Source organism: Belonocnema kinseyi, chromosome 10 (genome assembly GCF_010883055.1).
Source record: "Belonocnema kinseyi isolate 2016_QV_RU_SX_M_011 chromosome 10, B_treatae_v1, whole genome shotgun sequence".
Classification (NCBI taxonomy): Eukaryota; Metazoa; Arthropoda; class Insecta; order Hymenoptera; family Cynipidae; genus Belonocnema; species Belonocnema kinseyi.
In genome coordinates this window covers 103,613,049-103,617,088 of record NC_046666.1, presented here as the reverse complement: position 1 = coordinate 103,617,088, position 4,040 = coordinate 103,613,049, and positions in this window count along the sequence as shown.

Here is a 4,040-nt window from a genome sequence, read left to right as displayed (position 1 = left end):
TGTATCAGCCTTGGAGGAGATTATGTTGAGAAATAAAAAAAAAAATTCTTAAAAACGTTGTTTTTCTTGGTTAGGCCGGAAACTTATCAATCCACCCTCGTACCTCTATATTCCTCCCCCTATTTGACTTCTCCTTTCTTAATCAATAGTACTACATCCCTGTCTTCCACTCCTCCGTCCACCCTTCTCCTTTCCATACCTTGTTGTAAATTCTCCACAATCTCTTCCCTCACCCTTAATCCTCCATATTTTAGTGCTTCATTTTCCAAGCCTACTTCCCCTGTTGCCTTGTTTCTTTTTGAACTTGAAATCGCCTCATCCCTACTAATCTTGTTTTCAATTTCCTCGTCCCTATCGACCACTTTTCTTCCTTCTCCCTTTACCCTATATTTCACTCCTCCTAGCTACCCTTGAAGTGCTTTACCTCCCTTCTTTTACCGCCTTCTCTACCTCTGCCATATACCTTTCTTTCTCCTTCTGTCTTTTCTCCTTAATCATACCTTCGTGCTCCCTCTTTCTCCTGTTGAGTTCTCCTATTTCCATTTCCCCTTTCCTCTATTTCCTCACTCTGACATTCATCCTATCTTTACTTTCCCTGTATCCATCGTCTCACCAGCCTCTCCTAAACCCCTCTTCTTTTTCTCTCTGTCTCACATCTTCCCGTACCTAATCTATCGCTCTTTGAAGTTTTTCTAACAGTGTGCCAACTCCTTCCTCTTCCCGACACCCTACCTCCTCGTTTTCTATTTTTTCTCTAAATTCTCTCAACTTTTCCTCTCCCCAAATGTCCATTTTCACTTTATTTTCTCTGTTTTCTTTAAAAAAAGTGTTCTAAGCCTTTCACGTTGCCCACTTCCATTCTAACCATCAGCCTTCTTATTCTTCCTTCTGCCAAAATGTAATATATTACGGTGTCCATTATATCGGCGTACGTATATTCACCTTCTTTATCTTCTCTTGTATTGCCCTTACAAATGAAACATTCTGCCTCTCCCAGTATGTCCAGTAGCATCCTACCCTCCCGATCCGTTTCCTTTTGTTTCTATTTTCTTATAAATACCTCCTTTTCTCCATCCCATACTTCTCCCTCTTGTTCCCTGGTCCATGCATTAAAATCTCCTCCTATTAGGACCAGCCTCTCCTCTGTCCATTTCCTTATTGTTCTTCATCCTCCCTCTTCCTCTCTTCTTCTGTACACGCATACTACATCCACATTAAGTTTTCCTAATTTTATTCTGCTAACCATTGTTCAATATGCTTTCAGTAATATTCTTTTCAAGCAGGGTCTACTCTTTCTCATCCACCCACGTCTCAAGCATCATTATCACATGCCGTTTCTGCACTTCTCTCCAAAATCCTTTGTCCTTGTTTTTAGTCCTGACACATTCCAGAATGCTACTTGTACGTCGCTCTTTTTGTGCTTATCTCCTTTATTCCATTCATTTAGATCCTCTTGCCGTTTTAAAACCCCCCGCGACTCTTGAATTTCCCTTTTAATGATCTTTGTCCCCTTCATTCACTATCTGTTTCCTACCCTCCCTCAGTTCTTCTACTATACTTCATCGTTCCAAATCTATATCTCTCCGTTGACCCATATCCTATCTGCCAATTCTTACCCTATTACCTTTACACCTTTAAGTCCATGCCTTTCGCTCGATTAGCTACTTTTTTCTTCTTTCCCGCTACGTTAGATCTTTGATTCTTTTATTTATTTATTTCAACAACTTCTTTTTCTTCATAACTTCATATTTGTCCTGCTCACTCCCCTAGTTCACTAAAAACATACATTCTCTGCTCTCTTTATTCCCTCCTAGTCTTCTTATCTCTTATACTCTGACTTGCGCGTCGATGTCTCTCATCACCTTCATAAAGTCTTCCTCTGCCTTTTCACTGTCCACTTTCAAACCCGTTACTATTATATTCTTTTTCCTTTTGGTTCTCTTTTCCATTTCCATTCTTTTTTCAACCTCAATTAGTCTCAAGCGCCACCTTTCATCCTGCCCCTGTTTGACCACCTCACACTCTCACTTCCTCCATACTCCCTTTCTCTCTCAGCTTACTCATTCCTTAGTTCTAGTTTGCTCACACTCTATTCTAACAGTTTCATGTCCCGTTTCCTAACCTCCTCATTCCCTCTCTGCCTATTTTCTATACTTTCCAATTTATTCCACACCTTTTCTTTATCTTCTTTCCATAATTGATCACATTCTTCCCACTTTTGTCTCAATTTTCTTACCTCGTCTTTTACCTCTTTCCCTTGTTTCTTCATATAAGTCAGTCTTCCGCATGTCTCATCTCATCTTCCGCAAGTCTCCGCTTTAAATTCTTTTATAAGGGCTTCTGACTTGACCTTTCCAGAAATTCTGATTTATTATAAGAAACTACTTGGATCTAACCTCTTGCGTGGTTAGGAGAGTTGAGTGCAAGAAGCGTGGAGACAGCAGTGCGGCTTCGATTCCAAGCTGGCTTCGCTTTTTCACTCACAACCTCCAACGGAGTTAGTCCTCCTGTCTCTAGTCTTCTTGGTTGAGTCATTGCCGTACAGATTTTTGATTTGCCCAAGAATACGGAAACCCGAAGGTTCTAAAACCGCGCGGCTTTGAAATCCGAGTGTTTAATCTCTTTCTTTTTTATTAGAAAAAAATTTTAATGGACCTAAATTTTAATAATTATGAAAAAGCACATAAAAAAAATTTACAACAAAAAAGTATTTGCATAATTGAACAAATTTAGGATGAGACTCACCATTCCTAGTGCCTCTTGTTTATTATCCCATATTTCCAACACGATGTGGCACTTCGTGTGACAATAAGTTGGGAAATTAAAAAAATGGCGGCAAGGTATGAAGCTGGTCACGTGACCCACTCGTCACATCCCTGATAGAACGTAAAGTTCCAGGAACGTGCCTAGAACGTTCCGCGGGAACCTTCGGAACGTTCAAGGAATAAATTATCGTTATTGTTATTATTATTATTATTATTATTATTATTATTAATGAATATCCGATAAACCGTAAGTGATAGGTCAAAATGAATGTCAGTTTATGATGTAGATACCATATTACAATGTAGTATATACGGTACTGAAAACTCAAAAATTACATCTGTTTTTACCTATATCTTACGGTTTACGAGATAATTGTTATTAAAAATAATAATAATAGAAGGTTCCCCACAGGTCCCAGTGGATCGTTCCTGGAACGTTCCCAAGCGGCGGATATTTTAGATGCTCAGATAACGTTCCACTGGCACATTCCGAAGGTTCCCGCAGAACGTTTCAGGTACGTTCCCGGAACGTTCCGTGCTATTAGGGATGGCCTTTGATCTGATTATAATGCATGTATTTTTCAATGAGTTAATAATTATCCAAGGATCGATATCTTCATTCCGAATCACATACTGTTAAACGTGGTCGGTAAGTACTGACTATTTGTTTCCCTCAATCGCGAATGACTCATCATTTTTACACGGGAATGACTTGCCATTTTTGCACGGTGTTTGAGAATTTTTTAATGCTTATCAATTTTCACTAAGATAAAAAGTCATGAGTAATACGTTTTCATTAAACATTTACTTGTGCAAAATTTACTTGTGCACACGGTGTATGTCAATTTTACAATTTCCATTAATGAATTAAAAAGTAAAAAGCATAATGTTTCCCTTAAACTTACAGTCACGCTAAATTGTAGTTACAATTAAAACTAATTTCTGAAGTGTTTTATCATATTTGTACGGTGTTTGCAAAATATTCTATATCTATGAATTGTCTATGCATTCGAGTGAGATGGTCGTAGGCTCTCGACTGTGATTGGCTAATGAAAGATTGAGACAACAGGCATACTACGCACGGACTGACCTCAGTGATCCCAGATCTGAAACGAGATGTGGTCCAACACTATCATAGGTCTATGTCCGTGTGAGTATAGTAGACGACGATATGCATGACTGGGTTGCGCGACGGTTCTATTTATATCTCGATCCGCTTTGAGATAAAATCAAGAAATTGGTATTTGCATGTTGCCAGGTTTCGATGCTTTAATT